General features: G+C 63.8%; 1 protein-coding gene across 4 annotated transcripts in view; it reads left to right on the plus strand.

Moving 5' to 3' along the window:
- The window catches only part of SH3TC1 (SH3 domain and tetratricopeptide repeats 1), a 47,939-nt gene continuing 35,018 nt past the window's right edge, over positions 1-12,921 (plus strand). For 2 of the 4 annotated variants that reach the window (XM_053901728.1, XM_053901732.1), the window contains exon 1: positions 20-183. The gene's annotated coding sequence lies outside the window, so the exon portion shown is untranslated. Of the gene's footprint in view, positions 184-12,921 lie in introns of all 4 variants that reach the window. The other 2 variants (XM_053901730.1, XM_053901733.1) reach the window with 2 other exon arrangements.

The raw sequence follows: 12,921 nt of genomic DNA on the forward strand, positions 1-12,921 counted from the left end.
GCGACTGTCGGGCCACCTGATTGGAGCCTGAGGGCCTAAAGCGTGTGCATCCTGCCCCGGCTGGACCCACCGACCTGTGGGGCCCTGGGCCAGGAGGCAAGTGTCCGCGGCAGCCGCAGGTGAGGGACCCAGGCAGCCTCCCTCCCTCTCTTCCTTCGCTGGCAGCGTCTGCTCCCTGGCAGGGTAAGTCCCCGGCCACTGGGCTGGATCTGTCCCAGGAGGAGCCACCCCTACGCGGCGGCGGCCCGCGGCCTGGCTCGGCTCACCTGTCTGGACAGGTGGGGTCAGGGGAGGGCGTGCGTGGGGCGTGCCTTCCAATCCCGCCTGGTCGGGGAGCAGCAGGGCGGGCGCTGCTTCAGGCTGGGATTCAGGTGGCCAAGGAAAGGCCAGCCTGGTGTCCCCACGCCTGAGAAAGGAGCTGAGAGCTGGCAGGTGACGCTGGATGTTGTCGCGGTGGCCACTGTGAGGGGGGGATGTGCCTGCCCCCAGGTTGGGGCCCCGGGAGGGCTCAGGAGACAGTGGGCCCAGGGGTTCTGATCCTGGCCCAGCACCTGGGAGCTAGTGACCCTGCCCCTCTGTACCTCAGTGTCCCTGTCTGTAGGGTGAGAGAGTCACGGGGGCCCCGTGCAGGCCCACACTGGGTCAGCGGCCTCCGTCTGTGCTGATGACCATGGAGAGGAGCCACAGCCCTGGGCTGGTGGCAGGGGCCGGGGTCCTGGCTTTCCCTAGCCCTGGTGCGGCCCTACCTGCCTGGACTTCAGCACCCTGCTCTCTGCCCCCCCCCTCTTTCTCCAGCCCCCATCTCAGCCCCCAGGGGCCAAAGTCCCTGTCGCCCCGCCGGCCCCAGGGACGACAGCTCCTTCAGAGGTGGGCCTGAGAGAGGCTTGGAGCAGGGAAGGGCCGTGGGGAGAGGAATGGGGCCAGATATGGACGAGACCAGGGAGGGGCCTTGCTCCCACAGTCCTGCGACCCCCGCTGTGGACTTGGCACAGGCTGACCGGGGTGAGGGGCCCCTCCGTGGCCCCAGGTGCTGCTCTGCTCTGAGCCTCAGTTTCTGCACAGGCACAAGGACCCTTGTGACCGTCCCCCTCCCCAGTGGCTGCAGGGTTCTCGGGACGGACCGTGAGGGTTCCTCCTCCTTGATTCACACGGAGAGGCCCGAGGCCCTGGGTGCCGCAACGTGGCCGAGACCCCTGGAGGGTAGCGGCTGGGCCAGGATGGGCCGCCCAAGGCCTGCCTCGGTGTCCTTGAGCCCCGCTGAGGGAGGTGCAGGTGCGGCGCTGGGAGGCTCCTGGGCTGGCCCAGGGCCACAGCAAGTGGACCTGGGACTTCGCCCCGGGCAGTCGGCTGCAGGCTCGGCTGTACCCTCAGTGTGTGGGTCTTAATGGTTCCCTCTCCACCCGCATCCTGGTGTTCCACCTTTTTCACCTTTCAGAACAGTTTTAGATTTACAGAACCACTGCCAAGCTAGCACAGAGTTCTCATACCCTCCCACCCAGTCTCCTTGACCGTTGACATCTTACATTAGAAGGGTGCGTTTGCCTCAGCTGGTGCACAAGTATGGGTCCATTGTTCTTTTTTTTTAATAAACAAAATTTTTTTTGAGAGAGAGCAGGGGAGAGGCAGAGAGAGAGGGAGACACAGACTCCAAAGCAGGTCTCCAGGCTCTGAGCTGTCAACACAGAGCCCGACGCGGGGCTCGAACCCACAAACTGTGAGATCATGACCTGAGCTGAAGTTGGACACTTCACTGACTGAGCCACCAGACTTTATTCTTAAGTAAAGTCTATCCTTGGCTCGGATTCCCTTAGATTTCCCCTTAGTGTCCCCTCCCTGCCCAGGAGCCCGCCCAGGACATCACATGACATTTTGTCCGCCCGTCTCCCGGCTCCTCGGGGCTGGGACGGTTCCTCAGACTTGCCATGTTGTGACGATTTCTGCGAGGAGTCCCGGCCAGGGGTTGTGTGCGAGGTCCCTCGGCCGGGACTCGTCTGGTCGTCTCCCGTGCTTACACGGGGATCGCGGGTCCCCGGGAGGAAGACCGGGGTGGTGGAGTGCCCTCTCCTCGCGTCCCGTCAAGGGCACCCGCCGTCACTGGGATGCTGACCTTGACCCCCCGGCCGGGTTTGCCGGGCTTCCCCACCGCCCGGCCCCCTCCCCGCCATCCCGCACTGCGCTCTTAGCGGGGAGGTCACGGCGCTCAGTGCCCACCTGAGGACTGGGGAGGGGGCCCCCCTCCTCGGGGGTGGTGTCTCCACGTAAATCCCTGGAGGTTCTTCTGCAGGGGAGAGATCTGTCCCTTCTCCCTCCTTTATGTATTTGCTCATGGATTCATCCTGGATAGACTCATGGGTATCTTACAGTTTGGGTTCTAATCTGATACTAATTAATTTTCTTGCTCAAAGCTTTCTAGCTTTGGCCATTGGGAGCTCTCTCAGTGGGCTCCTGTGTCCCCTCGACTCACCCCGTCCTGGTGGCATTTCATCCATTCGCTCAGCCGCTCATTCGCTTCCTTCCTCTGTGGCACCACAAGCCAGGCCCCACCCTGGCCCTTTGCTGGCCTGGTCCTAGAGCCGGCCGTTTCTCCAAGGGTCCTGAGTCCCTCTGTTGGAGGATGGTCTTAGGACCCAAGATCTGCCCGCACTCTGGGCGTGCTTGCGGCTACCTAGGTCTTCTCTTTTTCACACAGATCTGCAAGGCAGCGCGTGTGCGTCTAACCCGTCTCCGTACGCGGGTCTAAGTACTTTGCACACACACCGATGTGAGCACTTCCGTATGCGGAATGTGTCTGTGTCAACTGAGACCTGATGTCCCCGCCCGTCACCCATCGCCGTATGGATTCTTCCAGCCCCTCTCCTTGATTTTCTGTAACCCTACTCCAACAGTGACAAACCTGGCTTTCACCATCCACCGTCCACGTACTTAATTGTTCAAATTCCAGCAGCTCGGCACCTGTGCAGAAGTCTGAGAATGTGTCACCCCTGCCCCGTGCTGAGCGGCGATATCGGCTGGGGCCCGGTGAGAACGTGTGGCTCCTTTTGGCTTCGGTCTGGCCCACCCGCTGCCACCTTCAGTGAGGGTGGCTCACGCCTCGGTGACAGGGACCCCTGCTCCGCCCCCTGCGCCCGTCCCGGAGGCCCCGACCTCCTACCGCGTCCTTATCCGCACACGTGGCGTGCACAAGGTGTCACAGCACCCGGTGACGAGGTTCACCGCCCGGCAAAATGCCCGCGCTTCACCTACTCAACCCCCCTGCTCCTTTCTTCCCCTCACGGTTTCCCTCCACAAACGCCAGCAAACGCAGACGCGTTCCGACCCCCTTTAGAGCCCAAGACGCAGCATGACGCACATATCCCCGCACCTCAGTCTCCCCCGTCGCTGGGTCTCGGGGACCTTTCCCGGTCGGCCGCGGGGAGCTTCCCGTTCTGTGCTGCTGGCCGCTGGGTGCTGGCTGGAGCGACGTCAGTCCCACGCCCGGGCTATTCCCCAGGTGCAGCTGTTGTAAGGAGCCTGGACGCCCTGGCAGCCCCGCCATCTCCTTGGTGGGTGGCCGTGTGCCCCGGGGGGAATTCCGGAGGCGGGGCTGCCGCTCAGGGCCGCGGTTTTGTTGGTGGCTCGCCCGCCCTCACACCGGTCCCGGGCACCGGCTGACCGAGGCCCGGTCTCGCTGAACCGGGAGGTGACCGAGTCCCTTGGGATCGTTTTGCACGCCTGGCTGGGGAGCTTGAGCGTCATTTGCTCTGTCTTAACAGACAGGACCCGGTCCCACTGCTCTTCTGCGGGGTGCTCGGTCTCTCCTCTGGCGCGGTGTAGGGCCCGCATTGAGAGGGCCAGCTTCTCAGGCGCACCTCAGCTAAAAACAGCCGCTGGCAGCGGGGCCCAGGCCGCCTGGCCCGACTTAGCGACAGGTCAGCAGCAGGTTTGGTTGTTGGAAATGAGAAGGGGCGCCTGGGTGGCTCAGCTGGTTAAGCATCCAACTCTCGATTTCGGCTCAGGGCATGATCTCGCGGTCCGTGAGTTCGAGCCCCGCGTCGGGCTCTGTGCGGACAGCTCAGAGTCTGAAGCCTGCTTTAGATTCTGTGTCTCCCTCTCTCTCTGCTCCTCCCCCCGCTCACACTCTGTCTCTGTCTCTCTCTCTCTCAAAAATAAATAAACATTAAAAAAAATTTTTTTTCGGGCTGCCTGGGTGGCTCTGTCGGTTAAGCATCCGACTTCGGCTCAGGTCGCGATCTCACGGTTCGTGGGTTCAAGCCCCGCGTCAGGCTCTGTGCTGACGGCTCAGAGCCTGGAGCTTGCTTCCGATTCTGTGTCTCCTTCTCTCTCTGCCCCTCCCCTGCTCTCTCTCTCTCTCTCTCAAAAATAAATTAAAAAAAAAAATTTTTTTTTAAATGGGGAAACACCAGACCAATCGCGACGGAAGGACATTCCCCAAACATGGTTGTGGCCAGTCCTTCCCAAAAGTAAGGTCATGAAAAGCAGGGACACTCGAATATGGTGGTGCCCTCGGTGGCTCTGAGGACTGGAAGGACATCAGGGGAAAACGGAGGCAATTGAACCAAGTGTGGACTTTGGTGAATAATGACGAGTCAGTGTGTGACTCGTTCACCAAGGGTGACAGGCGTGCCACAGGCATGGGACGCGTTAACCGCAGGGGACGCCGGGTGTGGGTGTGTGGGAGCTGCGTGCTTTCAGGGCGACGTTTCTCTAAATCTGAACTGTTTTAGATACAATTAGATAAAGAAAGAGGCTGTGTCTGCAGGTGCCCGGCGCTCGGGCCCTGAGCGTGGCCCCGCGTCACCGGGCTCTCTCCCGTAATTATGGGGCACCCACGCCCCCGTCCCAGACCCCGTCCTGCCCATGGATAGGGTGCCTGAGGCTGACAGGTAAATGACTCACCCAAGGCGCCCGTTAGCCTGGGATTCGGGTCAGTGAACAGGACGTCGCTGAGCCCCCGCCAGGCACCGGGCACCATGTTAGAGGGCGCAGTGCCTGTCCGCCCTCGGCCGGCTCTGGGAGACTTGCAGGGGTGCGGTGAGGGGTGAGCTGTGGGAGGGTCGGCCGGGCCCGGGTGGACAGGGCAAAGGCAAAGCACTCCCTCCACTCCTCTGCCAACCCCTCCCACAAGCGGGAGCAATCCCAGAAGGCTCCCAGAGGCGGTGATCGCCGAGTCGTGTTTGGAAGGAGGCATGAGAGTTCGCCGGGGAGGGAAGACTGTGCTCCAGGCAGAGGAGCATCCTGTGCAAAGCCCTCGCTCACGGTGGGGAAGGGCCGAGAGGGGTGATGTGCGGGCAGCTCCCTGTCCTCCCTGATGGGGTGAGTGGGGTGGCCGATGATGGGGACTCAGAGGAGAGGCCAGGCCCAGCTGAGGAGCTCCGCAGGATGTTTATTTTATACCTTGCGTTACAACCCGATTCTACTTTATTTTGAAGCTCCTAGTGTTCTCGCTTTGGCCATTGGGAGCTCTTGATTGGCTCCTGCGTCCCTTTGACATCATCCCACCAGGGTGGGATCCATCCATCTGTCTGTCCTTTGTCCCCCCCTCCCTCCCACTTCCTACTTTCTGGGACCATAAGAAGCTCTAGGCTTTGTGTTTAGCTCAAGCTGGGGGATGTAGCTCACGTGCCCAGGCTTGGCTCCGAGCGCCTCCTCCAGGCAGCCTCCCCAGTGGTCCCCAGGCGGGATCCTGGCTGTGTGGTGGCCCCGGCCTCTCTGGGCATCCCCTGTCACGGTCGCTCTGGCTGTGCTCTCTTGTCTCCATACGTTTCCTTGGCTGCTGTCACCAGTAGGCTGAGGGCTCTGCAGGCGGGGCTGTCTGACGCCCTGGGCCGGGCACCGAGTAGGGCCGGCAGGTGCGGGCTGGGCGGTGCTGCAGCCCCCGAGCCCTGCCCTCATTGTATAGTGATGACCGTAACAGCTCTGCTTTGTGCGACCCTCTCCCCACGCTGCGCACAGCCAGCGTCGGGTCCGCGGGAACCGGTGCAGACAGCTACCCTCTCTGCACGCAGGAGAGGGAGGGGGAGGAGGTGCACATCCCACAGCGAGTGAGAGGGGACCCTGGGGGTGGCCGCTAGGCTGTCGTGGAAGCCGTGACACGGCCCATGAGAGCTCGCGGCTGGGCGGCCGGCGTGGGAAGGGCACAGGTGTGGGGCTCAGAGCCCATGGCGGGCCGTGCGGAGGAGGCTGTGACCCTGACCCCGTCTCTGTGACATATGGGTCACAGGGCACAAGTGCTGTGGCCAGGGCCCGCCCGGTGCCGTTCACACTCGCTTCGGGTCTCGTCCGCCCAGCTGCCCGCCCCCCCGGAGGCCAGGAAGGAAGGGAGCCCCTGGATAATGGGCAGGTGGAAAAGGTCAGCGTCTGTAGGGCTCAGGGCCTCCGAGGGGCGTCGTTCAGGGATCCGCCCCTTCTGCGCGCCCGGCAGGCAGATCTGTGCTCCCAGGCTGGCGCTCAGGGTCCTGCGGGGCTTGGGCCGCCCACCGCGCCCTTCAGCGGCTCTGTGTCCCCGTCATTTCACAAGCGCGTGTGGGGCCCATCGACGCCCCTGAGGCGCCCCCGTTGTGGGTCCTCGTGTGTTAACCAAGCGACAGCCTCTACGGAGACCCCAGTTACAGTGAGGACGAGCTCAGGGCGCTGGGGGCTGGGGCGGGGGGGGCTTGTGCCGCTCGGCTCAGGGGAGGCTGGAAGGAGGCAGGGCCTGCGGGACGCTTTGGCGAGTGGCGGTCAGAGCCTGGTGGAGAAGCTGACCAGGAAGAGGGATGTGCAAATGCAGGGCCGGGGCCGGGGGCTCAGACGGCCACGGGTCGGGGGCCGTGGGGGGCAGGTGTCCAGGTCCCCCCAAGAGGAGTGCCTTGTGCTCCAGCCCCGCCCCCAGGGCTCAGAGATGGCACCCTGAAACCGCCAGTGTGGACAGACAGACAGACGGCTCCAGAAGTCCCCAACTGCGCGAGCGCACAGGGCCGGTGCGGGCGGAGAGGTGTGGCCGGTGCAGGTACAGAAAGAGGCCTTCGGAGGGGGCGTGTGGTCCGCTGGGCCGAGAAAACAGGGAGGCGGACGTGGCAGGAGCAGGTGGCCTGGACGAGGCCGGTTTTGAGGCAGGGGTGGGGGTGGGGGGGCGAGGCCGGGCTGAGCAGGGAAGGAGGTGCTGCTGGGAAGGGAGCAGGAAGAGGGGAAGTAGGCAAACAATACGTGCCCCCCGCATGCCCTCAGCGACCTGGGGGCTGACAGGGCCACCCTCCTGCGTGTCCCAGCACAGGCCAAGGGGGCCTCGGGAGTGAGTCCTGCGGAAATTCCCGCCTAAGCCTGCCCCCCCCCCCCCCACCCCGACCTGGGCCTGGTTTCCAAGGAGATGGGTCGGGGCTGGGAGGACTTCACCTTCACGCCCGGGAGGCCTTTGGGAAGTGTGTGCTCCGCTGGGTTAATGTTTGCGTAAGCGAGTTTCCAGATCCGCCCCCTGGTGACCGGGCTCCGGGGAATGTCCAGAATTCCAGCCGGGGTCCCACACCCAGAGTCAGGAATGCTGCTGCTCTGGGGAGCGAGGTTCAGTGGGATCAGGGTGTCCCTGGGGTCTCGTCTGTAAGCCGGGGCGACACGGGCCGTCACTCCCGCCGCCTCCGTGCACCCCGCCCTGGGTCACCCCACGGCCCACAGCCAGACGGTCCGGTGGGTAGGACGTGCCTGTACCACAAAGGGAGAAACCGGCGTGCTCCTGAGACTTGGCCACTCGCAGCGTGTGGCCCCTTGGGACCCCATCCCTCGTCAAGGAGGGGGCTACTGAGAGCTGGCGGGCACCGTGGCGCCCCTGCAGGCGTGAGGCACAGGCTCCCTAGGCGGGCAGCGAAGATAGTCTCTATGCCTTCTAACCGGCTTCCTCTGAGGACCCGAGGCGTATTATTTGGGGTGCAAGGAGGGGCGCCCCACTTAAGTCTCCGTTTCTGGAAGCACCTGGCCTCCCTGGCCGCTCCAGATGCAGGAGGATGGTCTGGAGGAGCGCCCGGCCAGCTCTCGGGCTGCCCTGCCCGGCCGAGTCAGCGAGTCCCTGGCGTGAAGGCCGGATGGTCATGACCGGGGGAGGGGGGTGGGGGAGGAGGCAGGGAGCGTCATCAGTCCCGGCCGAGGCTCGGGAACTGCTGACAGTTTCCTGCAGCCTGTGACCCGGCCCGGGGTGGCCGTCAGTCATCACAGGCCTGTTTGGTCCCAATATCCTTGTTTTGCAAAGAGCAGTTCCTGAAATCTCACCGACTCGAGCTTTGCTCATCTTTGATTGGGGCATTTTCAGCCGCTGAGGCCAAAAATAACAAACACAGGCGGCGCCTTGCTGAGCACGGCCCCGTTCTGGCCCTTTCTGTGTGGCCGGTGGCAGCTGGGTGCCAGGCTCCAGGCCCGCGGAGTCTGTTTCCATCCCCGATGCATCTGTCCTCAGACCCGGGCGTGCCGACGGGCATGTCCAGCCCGACCTTCCGGGTTCCTAGACCCAGGTGGGGCTCGGGGACATGGGCCCCGGAGGGTGCGTGCTGCCCCGTCTGTTTGCCTGTCTGGAAAATTGCATTAGGCTGGGTCACATCTGCATCACACAGATGGGGAGCCAGAGACCGGGAAAGACGACGGGGTGTTCTTAGCGTGGACCACGGGAACTCTGGGGACCCTCTTTCCCGCGACCTTGGCTGAGGGGCATTCTCTTCCTGAGTCTCGGTTTCTTTCCGCAGTCACCTGGGTTTATTTGGCGCTCCTCTCCTACACGCGAAGCACTGGTTCTCGCTAATACTTGACAATTTAACCGTGTTTGCAGGTACAGCCACGACCAGGGGTTGGAGGGGGCAGGACGCAGCTTCATGTACTCTCCCCTGTGCCAGCTCCAAGCCTGTCCCCCGTCCCCGGCGCCAGGACTGGCCCCCACCCCGCTCCGCTTGAACCTTTGTACATCCCAATCCCAGGGCGGCAGGGAACGCCTGTGGGCTGGCTCCTTCCTGCCTGGGGGGGGGGGGGGGGGGGGCGGATCCTGAGATGCTTTTCTACGTGTGCCCACCCCACCCATTCTCCAGAGCAGGGCCCGCTCTGAGGGCCGGATCCAACCCCTGTTTTGTATACAAGGTCTCACCTGCACAAGGTGCACCTTCTGTGGACCATTTCCTCTGTTTCACGCTCCCCTGGCCTGGACCCGCCTGATGAGAACGCATCGTCGCCTCCGCTCTAGAACTGCCTGCGTGGCCTCAGCGGGCCTTGTTTTCTACCGCCCAGGGCGGCTGGAGAGACCCGGAGCCCAGGGAGTAGGGAGAAGTCGCGCACCCTACCCTACCGCCCCTGGGGGCCTCTGCATTCCTGAGATTCACCACTCTGACCGGCTATGGGTTAACCCTGGGGGCAAGAGCGTGACCTGGCCTCTCCAGCTTCCATAACGCCACAGAGCTAAGTGTCTGGAGTAGGGTTGTCTAGGTGGAGGCTGGGTTTAAGGGCTCTTCTGTCTGGCCCTGGCCCCGGGAAGACCTCTGCAACACCCCCTCTTGGCCTCGTCTTGAAAGACTCAGCCCAGAGGCCTCCACTTCCAAGAAGTCTTCCTTGATTCTCTCCTCCTCTCCTTTCCGTCCCAGGCTTCCCTTTGCCCCTGTAAGGACCGTGCTACTTTGTCCCACTCTCTTTCCAGGTCTGTCTCCCCAGTTTGCCTGTGGGACCTGATGGCCGGGAGCCTGGAAGGCAGAGCGGAGATGGGAGGGCCAAGATCGTTGATGGGGGTGGGGGGCGGGTAGCGTCGAACCCCAGAGAGCAGAGCTATCTCAACATCGAGTAGGGGATCTGGCAAGACGCTGGGCCACGGGCAAGGGAGGGTGTCCTGGGGAGCCCAGCTGGGCCGGGGGAGGCCTGGGTCGCAGTCCCAGAGAACTGGAAATACCTTAGGAGGACATGACGAAATTCAGAATCGCCTTTTACCTTCACTTGACCACAGCTGTTGCTATCCGCCCCAAGAGCTGAACAGTAAGAAATCAGCGAAGGGTGAAAGGCAGGGCCCCCTCAGCCCCCGGCGTCCCAGCTCTGGATCGCAGCCCGGGGTTCCATCCCCGCCGAGCAGGGGTGAGTCAGCGCCCCGGGTTCGGCAGGCGCTGCCCAAGGGCTCGGAGGAAAGAAATCTCTGCCTGTATCGCAAGGTGGAGTCCAGGGTAGAGTCAGGCGGATTTAGGGCGGGAGGGGGGCCGCCAGGAACCCTGGGAGAGCATCCTGGGAGTTACGGCCGCTGGGCTGGGCTGGGCTGGGCTGGGCTGGGGGCTTGCCGGTGCAGCTGCTCCCCTGGGTGGTGCAGACTTTCCCAAGGGAAGGACACGTAACCGGTTTGGGTACTTCCCAGGGCCACCTGGGACAGCCTCCATCTGGAAGGAAGCCTTAGACTGTCTTCCCTGCAAAGGACACTGGGGAGACAGGGACCGAGTGACAGCGTGTGGTCAAGGGACGTAGAGTGCCAGGCTCCCTGTGCTTCAGCATAACCGTCCACATGACCCCTCGGGGAGGCCCTGCCCGTGCGGCTCCTTCCCCCCCGTCCCCTCTCTGAGCCTCCGTGTCCTCCTGCGTGACTCCCTGAGGCCGCACAGAGGACACAGGCCAGGCCAGCCTCCCACCCTGAGCGTGGGCTGTGGTGTGTCAGGCCCCGGGCTTCCGCGGACGCGCGTGCTCTCCCGGGTGCGGGGAGTCGTGCCCACGGCTTCCACACTGGCTAGAAAACGTGTCTCTTCGTCCCGAGCGGCAAAATGCGGGACGCGAGCCATCCCGCTTCCCAAACGTGCTCGCCCCTCTGTCGGGGAAAGCGGTGCCCTCAAGGTTTGGTTTGCTTTCCATCCAGCACCCTCATAGCTGCATGCGGGCTTCCTGGAGGAGGGGAAAGGCGGGCCCCAGAGGCAGGTGCTCGGAAAAGCTCTACGGACACTCGAGTCTGTGGACAGCTGGGCAGCTTCCAGACGTGCCCCCCCCCCCCCGGCACCTTACGATTCAGCGAGACATCGGCCAGTCCCTGTGATGCGAAAAGGGGCAGAATTGCCGTCCGAGAATTAAAATCAGACTGTGGTGCTCGAAGCATGGGGTCTGATGACTTGCAAAATGCCGGCCTCGGACCGGACTTGCTCTCCGGGTTCCTGGGAGTCAGGGCATCCGCCCCGGTGCTGGGTGGACCTGAGACCCCGGCTGGCGCCACTGCCTGCGGGCCCCGCGACCCTGGGCGGGAGCTGCCTCTGCGTCCAGTGCGTGGCGGTAACACTCACACCAGGAGGGCTCTAACCCACACATCTAGCATGTTCTTGGCAAGTGCGATGGGATTTATTACCGCAGCCGTGTTAGGCACCAGAGCCGTTGAGGCGTGCGTGGGTGGGGGGAGGGCACTTAGAGACCTCCACGTGGGACTCCGCCTTCTGCAAGGGGGGCAGCGAGACCCCGGGAGTGACAGGCTCTCCCAGAGGGACTCACGGCCTGGGCAGTGTGGGCCGGCCGCACACCCAGCCTCCACGAGGGACCCTTGTTTGCAAAGTCCCCTGACCTAGAAAGCTCGTGTGCTTCCTCTGGAGGGTTCCTGGGGTGCACTTGCGGGATTGGGGTGCACTCCGGAGTTGGGGGTGCACGGTGCGGAATCGGGCACCCTGTGCTTAGGGCTGCATGCTCTGGGGTCGGTGCGATCAGCACAGTCCGGGTGCACCGTGCAAAGTCGAGACACCGGATTGGGGTGTGCCGTGGGGATTGGGGTGCATCCTGTGGAGTCTGAGTGCTCTGCAGCGCGGACGAACGCTGGGCACGCTTGGGGAGGCCCTGGGAAGCCCCCGCCCCCGGCCTTGGACCAAGAGCGTAGCTGCGGAGACAAACAGGATGCGGGGTCTCGGGCCGCAGCAGGGGACAATGGCCAGGAGAGGAAGTGTGTCCAGACCCTGTTATGGATGTGGAGCCCATCTGAGACCTCGTTCAGCACGATTTCCAGAAAAACAAAGGGAGAAGAGGCCAGGCATCTGGTGTCGTGCGCACGGTGGGGTCCTGGAGCGCAGGCTGGAGAACCGGGGGTCGCACCTCACAGGCTCGGGGCGGAGGCCGAGAGGAGCAGGGGGATGCGTGGAGGGCACGCAGGGGGCGGAGAGGGAGGTCTCCGTGCCGGTGCCCAGCAGCAGCCCCCGGGGTCCCCCGGGCCGTGGCACAGGCCAGCCCCGGGCTGCGAGGGGCATAACGAGGGGTGGGCAGCCGAGAGCTCTCGTTTGCCTGGAGAGCTGTGCCCCTGGTGCCCGTGGGCCTCGGCCACCAGAGAGCCTGGACACGGGCATTTGTAAAATGAACAGACATTTACGTGCAGCCGTAGCAACGGTCTGCACTTGGTCTGTTGGAGCATTCCTGCGTCTAGTTTAATCCTCGTGATGACCGAGAGTAAGACCGCAGAATAGCATCTGACCCCATCTGGGGCTTCCGTGAGAATCCAAAACGCCAAGGTCGTGTGGCCAGCGCGGCAGAGCTGACCTTCAAGGTGCTGTCCACGGACGCAGGTGCCCACCTCCTACCCCTTGTGGTAGGAGCTCTCCCCTCCGGTGAGAAGGCCGGAGGGGTGACAGGGGGGCCCGGGGGTGCTGTGGGCCCGTCCGTGGGCATCCGCAGGTGCCAGCTGCCCTGGGGCCCCTGTGTCTGGAAGGGGGAGGCAGGCCCGCCCCGGAGAGTGGCCGCAGGAGAGGAGCACCCATGCTGCAGAGGGGGGGCAAGGAGAATCCAACTTCCAATGCGCAGTGGGTCCTTCACACGGACGAGGGCATCACCGGTCCCCAGGACTGTGAGGGCAGAGGCGCAGGGCGCTGGGCAGGCCCCGCTGGGCTGGGCAGGTCGGAAGCAGAAATGGAGTGGATGGAGGAGGGTGGGGAGACGGAGAGGCAGGTGTCTGCGAGGAAGGGGCAGTGAGGACTCTCGCCCGGGAGGAGCCTCAGG

Source organism: Panthera pardus, unplaced genomic scaffold (assembly GCF_024362965.1).
Source record: "Panthera pardus isolate Hobbes unplaced genomic scaffold, ASM2436296v1 HiC_scaffold_13, whole genome shotgun sequence".
NCBI classification, from domain to species: domain Eukaryota; kingdom Metazoa; phylum Chordata; class Mammalia; order Carnivora; family Felidae; genus Panthera; species Panthera pardus.